Source organism: Protopterus annectens, chromosome 1.part2 (assembly GCF_019279795.1).
Source record: "Protopterus annectens isolate FY-2018-M chromosome 1.part2, PAN1.0, whole genome shotgun sequence".
In the NCBI taxonomy this organism is placed as follows: Eukaryota; Metazoa; Chordata; order Ceratodontiformes; family Protopteridae; genus Protopterus; species Protopterus annectens.
In genome coordinates, this window is record NC_056727.1 from 858521496 (window position 1) to 858541495 (window position 20000).

Below are 20000 nucleotides of genomic sequence, written 5' to 3' on the forward strand. Positions count from 1 at the left end.
TACAAAAGAAATTTTAAAACATCCTATAGCTGCGGCTAGTACAATGCATATAAGCTGCAACATTACTAAGTATCTACTGCTAATGTTGTAATTAAATAGCACTTGATGGCAAGAATATAAACACAAATATTAGATCACTGTAACGTACATGATTTGGTGAATACATACATATGTCCTAAGTCTGCAATTTTTGCAAATAAAAAATGCAACACAGCTGAATGTCTACTACTGATGTTAAAATCAGATAACACTTACTGGCTAAGACATGAATGCCATCAATATATAAACACGCTCAAGTAGAAATTATTAGAACATGTATAAATCTATAAAATAATGCTTTGGCGAAACATGTATTGGCAAATGGCCATGAGCACACTTTTCGATTCATGGTTATAGATATATTCAAACCTAAAGCAAAGGAAGGCAACATAAGGAATGGCACAGAGAAAAAGGAAATAAACCGGATTATGAGAATGAGGGCAGATAAAGGTAGAGGCCTTAATGAGAGGGCCTCACTTAAACCCATTTTGAGATCCAGAGGTCTAATTACCAGATAGTATATCTGCCATTATATTATCCACCTACATATACACATATAATATTTACATTAGTGTATATTGTTTATTTGTATATATATTTTAGCCAGCAATTACTACCTTATTGCAGATGTTTTAACCATGTTGCATTTGATTAGAAAGTATGTACTGTAGCCATATACTTTTATAGATTTATACATGTTCTAATAATTTCTACTTGAGCATGTTTATATATTGATGGCATTCATGTCTTAGCCAGTAAGTGGTATCTGATTTTAACATCAGTAGTAGACATTCAGCTGTGTTGCATTTTGTATTTGCAAAAATTGCGGACTTAGGACGTATGTATGTATTCACCAATCATATACATTACAGTGATCTAATATTCGTGCTTATATTCTTGCCATCAAGTGCTATTTAATTACAACATTAGCAGTAGATACTTAGTAATGTTGCAGCTTATATGCATTGTATTAGCCGCAGCTATAGGATGTTTTAAAATTTCTTTTGTAGTAACGTATACATTAGATTACTTTAGAATTTACTTGTAACATTGGATAGTCAAAGCTGCTAACAAGAGTAGATATATAGTAGCTATGAATTTAAGTTTTTTGTAAAGTAGTTAGTTGTATATAATAGGATATGTATACTTTTAAACGTTAATTGAATAATTATCTTTGTACCATGTGATTAATATATAAGGAAGTGTTTTTGCAGTTTAAAATTTTTATGGTCTGATGAAGCGGTTAGTGAAAGCGCTTACCTTTGTGCACGTATTAAAAGACTATTAATTTTAGTTTTAAAACTGGATTATTTGACACCTTGTGGTTGCCTCTTCCTACTCTCTGTTATTGGACTTATTAGAATATAAAGAAAATTACTCGTAGCAGAGAAGGAGCCATTTAAATATGTATATGTGTATGTGTGTGTGTGTGTGTGTGTGTGTGTGTGTGTGTGTGTGTGTGCATATATATATATATATATATATATATGCATATATATATATATATATATATATATATATATATATATATATATATATATATATATATATACGTATAGGCAAAAGCTAGAAAAAAAAAAAGTAAAAAAGCAAATAAATAAATAAATAAAAAAATAAAAAGGAGGCTGTGGCGAAGGCAATCCAATGCACGTGCAGAAAATATGACTGATAAAAGTATGTCAGTCAAGTAATTTTAGGGTTGAACAGTGAAATAATCATCCCAGTGCTGAGTCTACATAGCAAGCAATATGGTTGTTTCTTAGGTTTCTTAGGTTCATACTAAGCTAACTGCCCTTGTGAGCCATTTTAAGCTTAGCCAGTTATCCTTTGCGAGACTCAAACCCTGCACCTTGTGTTTGTAAGGCAAAGACCTTAACCATTAGACCACCCACCCAACCCTTTCATATTTCAGAGGAGCTACAGCTGACAGGGGGACAAGTGTAAGAGTAATGTATAATGTTAGGGAATAAGATAATAAGAGTCCAAATGTTAATGAGAAGAGCAACAATGAAACCAAACAGCATTTGTACAATTTTACAATTAACATTTGTAAACGTATGCATATTTGTTTCATACCTCTTAACCTGCAGACATCGAAAATAGGAACAAAGGCCCTTGAAACACAGGAACCTAGAAACTGAATACCAAATAACACATAGGGCCAGATTCATTAACACCTACACTAAGTGTGTAATAGGTGTACATGATCTATATTCAAGAACATCCCTACCATATTGTTTGTGCTTTCTATTGTGTGCTTATTGAAGTATATATGAAAATTAAGCACTATTTATTTATTATTCATATTTGCATATTAGTGGTCATATTTTTATAACTGAGAGCCTTACAGGTTATTGAGGGGTACGGTATGACATGCCATGGTGGGAGATGGGAAAATTCATTGTCAATGTCCATTTATATCACACAAAATCTGAGATATTGCTAGTTGTTTGTTAGTAATTATGAAAATAAACAATATTTCCAAATGTACTTAGTACTTCAATAAACAAGAGACTTAAAGAGTGTTGCATGACTTTAAGGCGAAACCTTAGATATTGTTGAAAAAATATTTTTGCTATTTGCACTGTAAATTGCACATCTTGAGAAATATTCAGTATTATTTATATTCCTAATTATACAATATCTCAATAAACACTTACTCAAAGAGTAATCTATGGTTATCATATGAAAGCTTATGTTTAGTTAACAAAAATTATCTAACAGTATATGTCTAGGTTGTACAGTTTCCAAGATATGAACATTTGTTTGTGAATGCTTAGCAAAAAAAATGTGGGGTTTGTGTGCATTATAATGCATTACAGTATTTATAGAATGACTATGAATGCACTGACTATCTTTACTGTAAAGAACACTTTTTATTGGTACCATTATTAGTTGTGCAGTTTTAATAGCTTTTACTGTTCATAAAAATATTTTATCTAGCTCATGCTTTTAAAGTTTATTTTTCAGAAAATGCTCTGGAATACAAGCTTTGTGTAGGCTGCTAGTGGTGTGACATTTCACATCACATAGGTGTTAATGAGTTAATGAACTGTATTGCAAGATTCTACTACACAAGGACATTTATTTTTGGTTCTGAAAATAGGAGATGTAAGATGTGTGTTCTCTTTCTTTAACTTATTGGTGCCAGTAGTATGTTGGTCATGCAGTGTGATTTTCAATGTGCTACACAGCACATGTGATGAGGGGGAATCAAGAATAATTGTATGAGGAGGTACATCAAGCCTGAAAATAGGGACATACCTCCAAAAATACAGACATCCTAAATCAAGCCTGAAAATAGGAATGTTTCTTCAAAATAAGGACAGATGAGAGGTCTGATCTGATTCATTTGTGAGGCAGTCTTCCACAATGTTTTATAGTTTGAGTGACTGTTACATACTTTAAACTTTTTGCTCCAGGTGCAGAAATAACTTAGCACATGTCAGCAGTGCCACCACAGTGAATGCCAAGATAAAAAAAAAACAACTGTGTGAGGTACTCACCACAAATCAGTTACTGGAGTGCAAGTCACTGAAACAATAAATCATGACAAATGAAAGTTATGTGCTTAATATAATGCCGAAGCTGGAGGAGTAAATCCATCCTTTACAATTCATAAGATTAGGTCTACAGGTATAAGGACCTCTCATCAATGCAAACTTTTCCAGGATGCTTAGTACAGTCCCCATATCCCACAATGGACCATGCTTCTGTCCCTCTCCAGGTTTTCACTCTCAAATAAAGTGCTTAGATGACTGCACAAATGCCCTAAGTGGCCGTTTTCAATTCTTGTAAAATAATAAGCTGTGAATGATTTATTTCTTAAAATATAAATCCCTGACTATGATCCAGATGACCAAGATCAGTTAGAAGCTCAGCAGCTGGACGTTCCAAGGAGGGGAAGATGAAAAGTGAGTGGTATACACCAGATCACCTATTCTGGGGGGAAGAGTTGGTAGTCCCAGATGGCTGACTACTCCTGCAGAGGTAAAGGCTTGCACATTCAGAATAGCTGTAAGAGTGAGCAACACAGGCTTGGTGATCCTAAGCAGATCATGGGAATTCCCAGGCAGCTTGTGTGAGGTTACGTGCACACACCATAGGAAGTGCAGTGACACAGATGCTCATATCATCTACCAGGAGTGGGTTAGGGCTATAAACAGAAAAAGCCCAAAAGCTACGTCCATGATGCTCCACTACTAGCCAACCAAGGGGTGAATGAAGACCAAACAATGCTTAATGGTCGGTAAGCAGCAAGGATCCAAAAAATATTAGTGTTCCTGATATATTTTACTCTTTTTCATTTATGGCACTTTTATATACATTTATGCATTTTCTATCAGAATTTGATCTTTCTGTTTTCTTCTGGCATTGTTGTGACTGTGGTTTTCTTAAATCTATTTTTATATTTCAGCATTTATTCTGTTTTTCTAATAGATGTCATTAGTATAAAAACTTTTATCCAAAAAGAAAGTGAGACCATCAGGTGAATCCACAGGATAACTTTAATTCACATAAGCGCTTTCATTCTTTTTTTTTTTTATTCAAATGATTTTTATTTTGATGAAATAACACAATAATTTAATACATTCATAACATTCAATAACTATTTACAGTATTTACATTCAGCCTGACAAAATGAATGCAGATAAAAACATTTGTAGTTAAATAATAAGTTAATATATAAACTGTGATAGGAAGAGTTTGGTTCCATCTTTAGGGTATCAATCAAATTCAAAACTTTCCTCCACAGACTATTAACCAATGGCTTAGGAAAAGTTCTTAACTCTTTAGTTCTTTTCTCCATTAGTATGCATTTCTTCAAGGATGACAGGAATTCCTCCATTGTGGGTGCTACATTAAAGTTCCATCTTCTATTTATACATTTTCTGGTTATTGCTAACATTGTCCACAACAAATACAGGTCATCTTTCTTCATATTATTACTATTAACAACAATAAATAAAATTAAAGACTTTGTCAAAACAAATATATCAGTATAGACAGCCTGAAGAAATTTGTTAATCTCATTCCAATATGGTTTAATATTAATACAGTCATACAAAATATGAGACCAGTCAGCATTACTGGACAGATGATATCTCCAACATAACTTGCCGTTTGAAGGGTTCATTTTTGAGAGTTTCTCAGGTGTCAAAAAGGATCTGTGTAGAAATTTCCAATGAAAAATCCTCCAGAATTGTGATGTTTTATCTTCCATTGATAATGATACTTGAAACCTTTTAGTTAGATATTGGCAGTAAGAATCTTTAGGAGCTGTCTTATAGACAATTAAAGGGTTATATAGATATGATAATTCATTCTTAACATTGATATTATTATATAGAATTCCAAAAATCCAGTTTATAAATTTTGGTACGGTTCTGAAAGATGAGTTATGTATTATTCTACACAGATCCTTAGTGTATGCTGTGACATTCTGAAGAACCAACCAGTCATTAGGGGTAGGCCATAAGTTGACAATATCCTATTTGCTCTGGCCATAGAAATACTAGCACTTTCATTCTTAAACGTGAACAGAATTTCATCAGATAAAAAAAAAAAATCCCTTCGTACCTCCAATATATATAACACATTATATATTTACCACCTAGTGGGCAGATGTTGCATTACAAATAAAAGTAGAATCATTCATTAAAGGGAACACGCCTATAAATAACAATAAAACAGTAACATATCAAAATAGTCTCTTGTCATCAACTAAAACTTTCATTGCAAGTTCACAATATTTAAAACAAGCATTAATAAACAGGGAAAGTCAAGCATGTTTATTAATGTTTGTATTAAATACTGTGAACTTGTAATGAACATTTTTTATTGAGTTTATGACAATGCTAATGCAGGTGAAATGTTTATTAATTGCCAAACTTTCTAAAAAGGCAGGAGGGAATATCAATTTACACAATAAAGATCTGTACAATTGTTGGACAAATAGCACAACAGGCCTCTAAAATGTCTGAATCAAATTTTTTATCTCATGAAATCACTGGGAAAAAGTACAATATCTCTAGGAGTATTGGTGGTGCTGTTTGTTTTATATAGATTTCCAAGAAAGAAATTTCACACCCACAGCATTTGCTGGTTCAAAGGGAAATATTGCTAATTGCTTCCAATATGAAAGTTCAGAAACCATATGGGGAAGCCTGCATTTAGGTAGTTTCAAGTGTGGGATTCCTTTAAGGAAGCTGTTGTTGAAGAAAAAATTGGAATATATACTGAGGCTGAAAAATGTATACATTAAAGGAGGAGTAGCTCATATTTGCTTTATAAAAGTAAATAAATTGTCAAAAAAGTGTATTTTAGGGGAGAATTCAGATTACAGTATCTAGACCTTATACAAGAAGTCTAAACTAACCACATAAGTTTCTGAAGGTACAATTTACAAGTGTTTGCTCTTTTAGCACCTCCCCAACACTTTTAAAGAAAATAAATTGTTATGAGAAATCAGTATGAAGAATCAGAATCTTATCTTCCAGGCTGACAGACATTCATATATTTCTTATTGGAGTAAAGAACTTTGCATTGCTTTTGTAGGGGCAACTGAAATGTAATTTTGTAGTAAGCTAAAGGTCTTCTTTGTGGAGTCTACATGTCCCACCTGTGTTTATGTGGGTTTTCACCAGATACTCTTGTATTTTTTTTCTCACACATCCAAGACATAGAGAAGGTGGGTTTTTGATTCTAAATTGCCCATAGGCATAGGTCCAGTGTGTATGACACAGAGAAAATACCTGGCAATGTACCTTTATTCCTGCTTACCTGTGTGGATGCTCTTCTGTTCAAGGAGTTGCAGATGTGACTCAACAGCACTAGATGATGGGAGAACATCAGAACTAAATACTGAGACTTTCACATATTTTTAAATATTACAACACAAAAAATAGGTTAACATTACATTTTACATTAAAATTCATGATGAAGCTGCTCCATTGTCTCTCATGCTAGGAATACAGTCTGAAAGATTTTACATGGAAGACCCCCATTACAATTACTTGATAATTTCACAAGAATATGCCAGACATTTTGAAGTTAAAGTTAATTCTAAACATGGATCAAAGCCGAAAAAAGTCATATGCATACAGTCTTTATGAAAATGGTCAGTAGTAAAGATCTAACCTGATTTCCAATTTAAAAACAGTTCACAGAACCTAAATGGAGATATACTTCATACCCCAAACAAAACAAAGGATGACCCAGACTCCAACAGCCTATACAAAGTCCATACAGGTTAATAATACAGGGACTATGGTAGGTATTCATTGCTGCACACTTGCTTATCATCAGCAAATTGCTAATGCTTGTATGCCTTACAGAAATTTATAACTATGTTGTTTGAAGCTTTGTATACCTATTAGGACCCCCCCTTAGCAAACAAATCTGAGATGAGGGACCAGACAGAGAATGGTACAAAGAAGACCCTCATGGCAATAAAACAAACAAAAAGATCAATTTAAGAGAAAACATTGAGTTACAGGGGGGCCACTCCTGAAGCTAGCAAAGAATTGATGATTATCAGTGTGTGCCTGATGGACTCAGGACACTCATATAAACCAAACGGATTCAGCCCAAACTGCCAATGTAGAACTTTCTTGTGAGCTTACTACTGGAGTGTAAAACATGGAAGTCTTATGCACTACAAGCCAGATGTCAGAATTCAACAGGATGGACTCTGACAGTTCAGACCCTGAAAATGATGACTAGTTTTGAGTATGTTAAATATCATCTCATAGGTGGGAAAGGAGCATGGGCAGCCTTACACATAGATGAAGTAGGCAATCACCTAGGCTTCCATTCTTGGAAGGATGGTCTTTTGAATTTATTTACTTATATTTTACAGCAATGAAATATATTGTTTTGTTGCTTTAAATAAATAAATAACATGTAGCACCCTGCTATAGCAAAACACTCCTGCCCTTCAGTGTGACTGGCACCCCAGGGAGGAGGTGTTCCACTTAACTTGACCATTCCAGTCAAGCAACATGAGGTTAGACCTCAGCATTGTGAAGTCAAGTAGTAGAGACCTTGTCACATTGATACTGGCAGGTGTGAAGTGGTGGTGTAGAGCTCTTTCACCTAGGTCTCATTAACCTAAGGCCTGCCATTGAAAGAAGAGTCAGCCACAGTTAGATATGGAAAAGTAACTGACAGCTGTAACTAGGCTCATCATTATGCATATCATGATCATTAGTACCAGACTTCTTTATGAGGTGGGGGTGGCCTGTGTCCTCTTTGGAACTGCATTCATGGGAAGTCTCAGGAAGTCATGGGATAATTCAAAGTTGGTCATTCCTCTGGAGTTTTTTTTTCTGAGTCCAAAGGTTGCTGCAAGTTACTGGAATCTCTAAGTTATTTGTTCTTGTGAACTAAACAGCTGCGGCGAGTACTCAGTCTTTTTTTAAACACATTTATTAAATTATCACTTAAGACATATGCAAACATATATTAACAGAAAAGAAAACAAATCATTTTAACATTTAAATACAATATATATCACACATATTTTCTTTGCTACTATCATCAGTCCACCATTGCAAAAAATTACTGAATTTTTGCCTTCCCTTAAACCTCATTCCTCCTCCTCAAGAACATTATTATTTATGTATTGTTCCCACAATTTCCATTTACTCCATGTAATTTGCCACTTCCTTTTCTAAAGATCCTTCTTCCAGTTCTTTTATCACTTTTATACTATACAATAATACAAACACAATTGGTGCAGACTTTGATTTCTATTTTCTAGTATCTGCTTTTTTTGGCAGCCATCAGAATTAAACATAATAAGGTCTTACTATGTCTACACAATTCAGATCCTGTATCCCAGCTCAAGAAAATAATTTCCTTATTTACAGACATTTGTTCATCCAATACTTCTGTTAAAGTACTCTGCAGGGAATTTTTAAAATCTGCCATCTTGTTACACTCCCAAAATGAGAAATTATGTACCTACCATAACGTTCCATGTTAGTTGTCTTCTCTCGCCTTCTTTCTTGCTTGATGGGTTCAGAGCCGATCCTCGGCTCCGACTCGGCACTTTGCTAAGCTCAAGAGTCACTTTTACCAGCTTGAGGCAGCCCCATATCCCATGATGCAAGGCGGTAAGTACCCAGATCTTGTTTGTTATCTATAGGCAATAACACCTAGCATAAAAAACTTCCCAGAAGGAAAGAAGTGCAAAAAAGCCTGAAGGATGGGTAAGGCAGACCAGAACTGTCTGGTCTTAAGAAGCATTCTTCCATATAGGGAGAAAAAGGTCTGTCCAGGCCAGGGGGCAGGAGGGAGGGTCGCAAGAAAGAAGGCGAGAGAAGACAACTAACATGGAACGTTATGGTAGGTACATAACTTCTCAATGTTAAGTTGTCAATCTCGCCTTCATTCTTGCTTGATGGGACCGCGTCCCTAGCACCTCTATCCTGGGTGGCTCAATGGAACAGACTCTTGAGAACTGTAGAGCCAAAACTGGCTCTATCCCTGGAGGCCAAATCCAATTTGTAATGAGAAACAAAGGTATGAGGAGTGGCCCAAGTGGCTGCTGCACAAATAGTGTCTAATGGAAGTCTAGCCTGAAAAGCTGTGGAAGTGGCTAAGCTTCTGGTTGAATGCGCTTTAGGTTTTGAGCACAGCTGTTTTCCCCTGAGCTGATAGATTTCAGAGATTACGGAAGAAAGCCATCTAGATAAGGTCACTTTGGAGACAGGAAGGCCTTTCTTGTTATCAGCATAAGAAAGAAAGAGCTGATCGGATTTCCTGAATTGTTTTGTTCTGTCCAAATAATATCTGAGTTGGCGGTGAACATCAAGGTAATGTAATTTTTGTTCCGATCTGTTTGAGTAATTTGGGAAAAATACAGGGAGGTCAATAGATTGGTTCAAATTATTTTTCGAGGCCACCTTAGGCAAAAAGGTCGGATTAGTTCTCAAGGATACCCTGTCTTTGTGGAAGACCAAATAAGGGGGACGAACAGAGAGAGCATGAAGTTCAGACACTCTCCTTGCCGAGGTAATAGCAACAAGGAAGAGTGTTTTCCATGAAAGAAATTTCAGGGAACATGAAACAGCTGGCTCGAAGGGAGGAAGAATCAGGGATGTCAGCACTAGATTTAGGTCCCATTGAGGAGGAGGACTCCTGACTGGAGGTTTCAAGAGAAAAATTCCTTTTAGAAAGGCTCTACAAAGCCTGTGGGACATAATGTTGTGATCTGCAAACCCGACATGAAAGTTCGAGATAGCAGCCAACTGAACTTTGACCGTGGAAGATGAAGAGCCCGTGAAAGATTTCCGCTAAGAAATCCAAAACTGCTTGAACAGGGGCAGTAAAAGGATCTATATTTTTAGCTTTTGCCCAACAAGAGAAGCGTTTCCATTTGCTGGTATAAATCCTTCTAGTAGAGGATTTTAGGGAAGCCACTATGATATCCCTAACAGGATTAGAGATCATAGGAAGCCTGGCTAAGGAAGGAAGTGGAGCAACCATGCTGTGAGGTTGAGAGAAGGGATAGACCGGTGCAGCTGACCCGATTGGTGAATCAGAAGGTCTGGCACTGGGTCCAGATGCCACGGCTGCACCAAAAGGTGATGATGGAGGAACAGGAACCAAATTTGTCGAGGCCAATAGGGAGCAATGAGAATCATTTTGGCTCTCAAAACGGTGGCTTTCTGGAGTACTTGAGGAATCAGCGGAAAGGGAGGAAAGGCATAAAGAAGTCCCTGGGGCCAATCCTGGGTTAGAGCGTCTCTGGGGGGATGGCCTGGCAGTGGGAAGAGAGAAAAGAAGTCTGGGCATTTGCTGTTTTGGGGAGTAGCAAAAAGATCGCAACATGGGCGGCCCCATTCTAGAAAAATCTCCTCCACTATAGATTGTTTGAGAGACCACTCGTGAGGCATGAGAATAGCTCTGCTCAATCTGTCCGCTAGAATGTTGGTTTTCCCAGGGATATGCGTTGCTACCAGAAACCGATGAGAGGAGATCGCCCATTGCCAAAGTCTGAGAGCTTCTCGACACAAGGGGTAGGACTTGGTTCCGCCCTGTTTGTTGATATACCATACTACAGACATGTTGTCTGTGTGAACTGCAATTGTTCCCAAGGGAAGAAAGTCGTTGAGGGCTTGCAACGTTAAAAGAACTGCTCTCATCTCTAGGACATTTATGTGCAGGTGGTATTCGAACGGTTGCCACATCCCATGAACCATCCTGCCCTGATAATGACCCCCCCCACCCGATCAGGGAGGCGTCCATAGTGACCGTGGCTACCGGGGCCGGGGATACAAAGGGTCTGCCTTGGTGAATCTGGGGAGAAGTAATCCACCATGAAAGATGATTCTTGCAAATTTGTGTCACCAGGATTTGGTGACGCATGGGAAGTTGTTGGTAAGACCACTGAGTGAACAACATCCATTGAAGCAGACGCATGTAGAAGCGGGCCAGGGGAAGAGGGGTAATAGCCGCAGCCATGAGGCCCAACACCTTCAGAACCATTCTGGCTTGCACCTTTTTGCTGGCAAGGATGATCCTCACGTGACTTCATATATCTGAGATTCTTTGGTCTGTGAGGGTTGCTGACATCTGAACAGTGTTTAAGTTTGCGCCTATGAAAGTAATAGACTGGCAGGGCAATAAGGAGGATTTTTCGTAGTTGATCGAAATTCCTAATTGAGTGCAGAGATTTAGGGTGTAATCCCTGGCTTGAAGAAGTTGATGCCTGGTGGTGGCTGAAAGGAGCCAGTCATCGAGATATGGAAACACCTGGAATCCTTGACTTCTCAGGTGAGCCGTGACCACTGCCATACATTTGGTGAACACTCTGGGGGCTGTAGTGAGACCAAAGGGCAGGGCTCTGAATTGAAAATGACTGGACCCCAGCCGAAAGCGGAGAAATCTTCTGGAGCGTCTGTGAATTTTAATGTGATAGTACGCGTCCTGAAGATATATTGAGCACATCCAGTTGTCCTTCTCTAGGAAGGGCAAAATTGATTGAAGTGTGACCATTCGAAATCTTGTCTTTCTCACAGACTTGTTGAGTCTGCTGAGATCCAATATTGGTCTCCAGTCTCCGTCTTTTGGGGACCAAAAAGAATCTTGAGTAGATTCCGGGCTCTGAATGGTCTGTTGTAACTGGCTGAATGGCTCTTTTTTGTAGAAGCTTTAATACTTCTGACTCTGCAACTTCCCTTAGACCAGGTGGTACCTCTGGAAGGGAATTTTTGTGAGAGAAAGGACTTTCCTCGAAAGGAATTTTGTAACCCTCGGATATAATCGACTGTACCCATCTGTCTTGAGAGAGGGAACACCAGGCTTCTGGGTACAGCAATAGTCTTCCCCCGACTGCCTCCAAAGATGGACAGTTGGGCAACATCTCAGGGATGCTGGAAGGGCTTGTCAGAGAGAGGATCTCTGCTTCCCTGGTTTTGTGGACCCCTCTGCCTCTAGAGCGTCTGTTATTATTACCCCTCTGCCTCTAGGGGTAAACTGACAACGTCGTCCGCGTGACTCCTGGGATTTATGGAACCACATTTTTCCGCCCTTCTGACCTTTGGGGTAAGGTCTAGAGGGGTAAAAACGGACCCCTACGGCAGAAAGAGTCTTGCCGTCCTGCTCACACCTGGTCAATGTATCCTTCACTTGAGGGCCAAACAATGCTGACTCATCAAAGGAAGAATTTGTGAAGGACGCCTTAAAGGGATCTGCAAAATTACAGAGCCGCATCCAGGATTGACGTCTAAGAGCCACTCCTGTACCCGCGGCTCTAATTGCTCCATCTGCTGCATACGATATCAGTCGCATGGAGGAGTTAGCTATAGAATTAAGGATTCCTAGCTGAGAAGCAATCTTCTCTTGAGCCCCTGCAGCCGTAGGATCCTGCACTACTTCACCTAGTTCCTTAAGGATGTCCCTTTGGAGTCTGGTGAAGTGACATAAATAGTTCAGCGAGCGCATGGCAAAGGTTGCTGAGGAGAACATCCGCTTACCATACCTATCCATGGTCCTAGAATCCTTATTAGGAGGATGGACTGGTACGGAAGGATCTGCAAGTTCCTACTTAGTGGCGGCCGGCGCCACCATGGCATCAACAGGGACACCTTTCGTAAGGAATTGCTTTTCAGAAGGGGCTGTAATAAATTTAGACGGCCTCCTAGGAACTGGCTCTACAGAATCAGGAGCAGCCCAAGCCTTTTGAGCAATAACCTCCATAAGGGGGTCGAAAGGTGGAGACACCCAGGAGGTGGAGGGTCGAGATCCAAACGCCTCTAGGTATACCGACTCATCCTCGGAGGGATTTATGGAGGGCCAGTTTCCCTCTGTTTTAGGAGTTCCAGGATGTCTGAAAAGGAGACATCCTCAGAGGGGGATCTTGGGGATCCCTCCGACTCATCTAAGTCAGTATCTGAAGTGATAGACTCAGGGGAGTCCAGGTGTTTCCTCTTACAAGTCCTCTTGCGCGGAGGATCTCCTGACTGGTCAGGAGAATCCTCGGAAGAGGGGGGTTCTTCCCAGTGGGGAAACCTGAGGCGGTGGATCTCTAGGTCCGGGAGCAAGAGAGATGGAAGAGATATCGACAGGCACTGTAGAGGGAGGAGCTAAGGGAATAGACTGCTGACTGAGCCCAGTGGCCAGCACACTCTTCATCACCTCGAAGGCCCCCCTCCCAGGGAGATCTGAGAGAACCCGTTCCGAATCAACCGGGACTCCCGGGCCCACCGAAAGGGAAGTCTCCGAGGCAGATCTCGGAGCCAAGCTCACCAAGGCCGAGGCTCCAAGGGGAAGGGCGGGGTCGGACAAGGGTCCGATGCCACTCACCCCCTCGGAGGAGACCAGGGAAGCCCGACCACCGAATCCCTCCAAGGAAGGTCTCGAGGAGGAGATAAGAGTAGATGCCGAGGGTGCAGAAGGGGGGGGTACTGCCCCTCAGCCATAGCAGTAACTATCCCCATAGACTCCAGCTCCAAACTCTGGGGTAGAGTCGAAGGAGGAACTTGAAGAGGGTGTGGACTAATAGTCATCTGTTGAGACGGACTATGAAGCATCTGGGCCAGTGCCTGTGATTTTAATAATCTACTTACCACCCTCTCTAAATCATGGTCCGATAACCTGGACGACCTAGATGATCGGCTCCGATGGCTCCGTTCCGAAAGAAGAGGTGAGGCCGGAGCCGACAGAATTGGCTCCAACGAGGGAGACCTGGACCTCTTCCTCGAAGGAACCACCAGAGCCGACGAGGCTACTGATCCAGTCGGAGCCGATAACTTTTCGGCTCCGAGAGAAGATCTAGACACATCGGCTCCAGCCGGAGCCGATGCAGGCATCGAAGTAGCGGTGTCAGCGCCAGTCGGCGCCGACAACGAAGCCTGGGCCACATGGTGGTCAGAGCCAGAACTCGGAACCGACACCAAAGTGACCAAAGAAGTATCGGCACCGATAGCCATCGGTGCCGAAGATTTAGCCAATGTCGGATCGGCTCCAGCCGGAGCTGATCTCGACTCCGACAAAGTCAGAGCCAAGGCCGAAGGCTTGGATACAGAAGCCGTGGCCTTAGACTTACAAGGCTTTCCCGGAGCCGATTTGGCCGGGGAGCCCTCCGGTTTAAGGAGTCCCCTTAAAATCAATTTGTTTCTCCTCTCCTGCAGGACTCTCTGGCTAAAAGAATGACATATCGCACAGGAGTCCTGCAGGTGGAGAGGTCCCAGGCAGTATAAACAAGAAGTGTGACCGTCTGTCAGAGACATCTTCTGACAGCACGAGTCACACTTCTTAAAGCCTGAGACCCTCTGCTCTTTGGACATAGTGGACACAAACACAGAACCACACAGTCCCAAACAAACAACTAAATTATAGGTAAAACAGTAAAAACCTCACACACACACACTCACCCTGACAGGGGAGGGGGATGGGAGGGAAGGAAGGCCTGACTAAAAAAATTAAGGAGGAAGGATAATTTTAGTCAAAAAGGGGCTTAATATAAACTAAAAATGAAAGATCTTTAAGTTTAAAAGTGAAAAGGGGCTAAAAGCAGTTTAATATAAAACACTTACCAGGAGCTGGTAAAAGGAGGACCTCATCAGCGAAGCGGCAAATGAGATCTGGGTACTTACCGCCTTGCATCATGGGATATGGGGCTGCCTCGAGCTGGTAAAAGTGACTCTCGAGCTTAGCAAAGTGCCGAGTTGGAGCCGAGGATCGGCTCCAAACCCATCAAGCAAGAATGAAGGCGAGATTGACAACTTAACATCATACGTTTCCAGTAACCTCTTTCTTCTTCATCACACCTCCAACATTTGGTATCTACCTGAGGAAAAAAAAAACTTCTGGATTTGGTTGCATACTTGAGAGCCATACATATGTCTTCCAGTTGTTTTCTTGTAAACTGCATTTCCAGTCTCTCATGCCAATTTTTTCTAACCTTCTCTGATTGATTCTTACAGTTATAATGCAATATTTTATATGCCCTACTAGTTATCTCATTTTTGACAGCTGTTTCTATTTTGGATTCAACTAAAAACTCTACCAGAGCAGATCTTTCACTTAAAATTCCTCTATCCCTTTCTCTTTGCCTGTACTCTGAGATCAAGCCCTGGTAGGGAGCTTGCGTTATGTATATGAGCCTAAAATCCCTTCACATCAGGTAAACCTAAACCACCTTATTCTACTGGAAGGATCAACTTATCCCACTTAACTCAATCTCCCCTGCCCCCCCCAATACATTCCTTCAGTTCTTTGTTAATTGCTGTCCACAACTTCTCCTCTGGTTGATAAAAGTTTACCTGTCCTGTATACGAGTCTAAAGGAACTAAACACATTTTCACTGCTTGAATCTTACTATGCATATTCATAAATAAAAGTTTCCAGTTTCTCAATTTTAGTATTATCTTTTCTTTAGCCTCTTCCCACATATCCTTAGTTTCCATAACAGAAATCTTTTTAACCCATACTCCTAAACACTTCAGCTTATCCTGCCTCCATAAATATGGGTATTGCTGAACCAATTTTTGTGTGGGTAGATAATTTATGGCTATAGCCTTTGTTGTATTTTCATTACGTTTATATCCTGAAAAGTACTGAAACTCTCTCAAAATGTTCCACAGTGAGATCTCCTTTTCTAGATTTATCAGGTACAAAATAATATCACCTGCAAATAAAGCCAACGTTTCTTGATTACAATGAGCATATCAAAACAATCATGTCTTGGTTTCTGATTTGTTGTGGAGTTGACTGGTAAGAGCAGATTTATTTGAATTTATATCGCATTTATCACTATTTTTAACTGTTTGTAGGTAGGAAGAGACTCCTTATTAACAAGCTTTACTTTGATTCATATCTTGTTATTTTACCTTTAGTTTCACTTTTGGTTATGAGAAAGGGATAGGTTTTGGACAAGCAAGCTCTAGCCACTACAAGGGACCTAGACAGCTATAAATTTACACCGACTGCAGTGAGGAAAATTCTGAGCATATCAAAACAATCCTGTCTTGGTTTGTGATTTGTTGTGGAGTTGACTGGTAAGAGCAGTTTTATTTGAATTTATATTGCATTTGTTATCACTATTTTTAACTGTTTGTAGATAGGAAGAGACTGCTCATTTACAAGCTTTACTTTGATTCATATTTTGTTGTTTTACCTTTAGTTTCACTTTAGGTTGTGAGAAAGGGATATGTTTTGGACAGGCAAGCTCTAGCCACCGTAAGGGGCCTAGACAGCTATAAATTTACACAGATTGCAAACAGGATATTTCTGAACATATCAAAACAATCATGACTTGGTTTGTGATTTGTAGTGGAGTTAACTGGTAAGAGCAGTTTTATTTGAATTTATATGCATTTGTTATCACTATTTTAACTGTTTGTAGGTAGGAAGAGACTGCTTATTAATAAGCTTTACTTTGATTCATATTTTGTTGTTTTACCTTTAGTTTCACTTTTGGTTGTGAGAAAGGAATAGGTTTTGGACAGGCAAGTTCTAGCCACCACAAGGGGCCTAGACAGCTATAAATTTACACAGACTGCTGAGAGGAAAATTCTGAGCATATCAAAACAATCCTGTCTTGGTTTGTGATTTGTTGTGGAGTTGACTGGTAAGAAAAGTTTTATTTATTTTACTGTTAAAAGGAGGTGTAACTGCGAGCTATAGTGACATAAAGAAATTATGACTTCTGTCTGGCTGGTAGAACTTTTGTGGTCAGGACAACTCGTGTGCAAAGGGACTAAGAATTTTAAAATATCACTAACCGAAAGTGAAACTTAGACTGCCACTGGCTACATGTGTTATCTTTGAATGTCTGTTTCAGTGCTGTTGCAACGTCCAGATTCTAACTGCAAGCAAGGTGTGTGTGTGTGTGTGTGTCCGCAAGGGGGCAAGTGTGTGTGTGTGTGTGTGTGTGTGTGTGTGTGTGTGTGTGTGTGTGTGTCCGCAAGGGGGCAAGTGTGTGCGTGTGTGTGTGACTGCAAGCAAGGGGGCAATAGTGTGCGTGTGTGTGTGACTGCAAGCAAGGGGGCAATAGTGTGCGTGTGTGTGTGACTGCAAGCAAGGGGCAGGGTTGTGTGACTGCAAGCAAGGGGGCAAGAGTGTGTGTGGGGGACTGCAAGCAAGGGGGCAAGAGTGCGTGTGTGACTGCAAGCAAGGGGGCAAGAGTGTGTGCGTGTGACTGCAAGCAAGGGGGAAAGAGTGTGTGTCTGTGTGTGTGTGTGTGTGTGTGACTGCAAGCAAGGAGGCAAGAGTGTGTGTGACTGCAAGCAAGGCTTCTTATTTTTGGATTGTTAGTCTCAATTTTTGTGGTTTTCAGTAAAACTCTTTCGGAATAAAGTCACTAAATGAGGCACTAAGTTTCAGCCTTCATAACCTTCAGAAAAATGCATGCTAAAGCAAGACCTGTTATTCGATCAGCTCTCTCAGTTTATACAAGATCAATTTTTTGTACTGTTTTGATGTCCCCCCACATATATTTTGCCTTGTCCAGATTTCCCGCATTAACAGGTTGCTAGGTACATGCAAATAAATTGCTTTTTTAGAATTAGGCATATCCCAACCTCTCAACTGTCCCTGAACTTGGCTCAAAATGTTGCTGTTCCCCTAATAATCCCTCCCCAGAAATTGCTATTTTGGAAGAAAACATGGAGGGTTTACCAATAACTGTAATAATCCAGTTAGGGATAACTTTCATTTCATAAATGCATGTTTTTTTTTATTTTGTCAGATGCTCAAGTTAGTAGTACTAATATTAAAAGGAGCCCCTTCTTTGACAGGTTATCAGCTGTATTGTGTGGCTATTATCTTTTTGAATCAAATTTTTTTTTTTTTTTGGGACAATTGCTGCCAAATCATTAGAGACTGAAGAATGAAATCAATGACAGACATTTAAGTTTCAGATTTCATACCCTTTTGAAAATTCATACTAATGCAAGATCTACTATTTCATAATCTTTCCTAATTTGATAGGAGCAATAATCCTACTTCTATTTATTTATTTATTTATATTTGTTGACCGGGAGTGTCAGACTGACGAGGTCTATTTTCAGCGAGACCGGGAGAAAAGCTCCACAGTAAAATAGACAGTAGTTACATTGGATTATAGTGATTAACAATTTAACATAGCACTTACTTACAACATATTTAGAGATGAAGAACATAGTACATCAATAGACAAATAGAATCTTTATCTGTGAAGTACATAACAGACATTAACAAATGTTACAATGAGAAGTTCCTGCTGTATAATAAGTACTAGGCTTATGAGCATCTGAGCTTGCTATAATCAAGGTAGTTAGTGGAGTGGAAAGAAAGGTAGTGGTTGGATGAGGTGGATGATATTAGACTGGGAGTTGCAAGGGCATAGCCAGCATGTTTTTAGTTGCGCTTTTAGTAAAGTTTTGAAGTGGGTGCATGATGGTACGGAGGTAATTGTGGGTGTTAGCTATTTAAACAGGAAGGGAAAATAAGTGGCAGATTGCTTTGCAAAGCAGGGATTATTGCCAGGGTTTTGTAGCTTGGTTTTAAATTTGACAGGAGTAGTGCAACAAAAAAAGTCTCCCACTGTAAGGAGGAAAAGGCTGACAAGCAAACAGTACATTACTCTGGTCACCTGCTGTGACGAGCTGTCAATCACATACAGATAATGGGTCAAATTACCCTTGGCTCTTTGACAGCTAGGGAAGGTAGGTGTGAAGTGGGAGGGGAGATTCCTTGAAGAGCTAGATTTCAGCCTTCACAAAAGAAAGCAATTTAGCATTTCTAAGATGAAAGAGCTAGAAAATGCACCTTTCAGTTCTGTTCTGTAGCATTTGCACTGCTTGTGTTTTAAGTGGTCATTGAAAAAGGATAACATTTTAACCAAAAGTAGGGGATTTTAAGACTGCAGTGAATGCCTGTTAAATCAATGAAGTGACAGCAGCTTAAGGCAAAACGTGGCAGATCTGATGCGGGCACTGTGCCACTGCACAGTAGCAGGACACAGTTATGTTTCTGTGTGATGCGTGACCTGGACGCATTACATTGCCATGTCTGTAAGTCGGTTCATCCGCTCAGCAGCACGTATGTGGTGGATATTGGAGGCACCTGTAGTAGCTGTGGAGAGGCATTCCATGTCAGTGGTGTACTACATCGGATATCCAGGGGGCCACTACAGTGATGAGCCCACTATGTGTGTACAGGGTGCAACGGTGACTACCCACTGTGGATGTACTGTGTGGCAACATGCCTGTAGGTATCGACCATGGCCTTGTCTGTCTGGGTCATTGACAATTGTGTGTGGTGGACATCATGCACATGGCCCTGTGGTGGCCCATGTGACATACAACCATACTAGTGTAAGGTGTCACATTCCCTACAGATATGCAGACAGTGTGGATGTCTGCTATGTCGTGCATAGGTCATGTCATGGTGTGAAACTGTTGCAGCCAGACATCCACGTGCATGGGACATGGCATGTGCCATGTCACAACGTGTGCACCCGATGC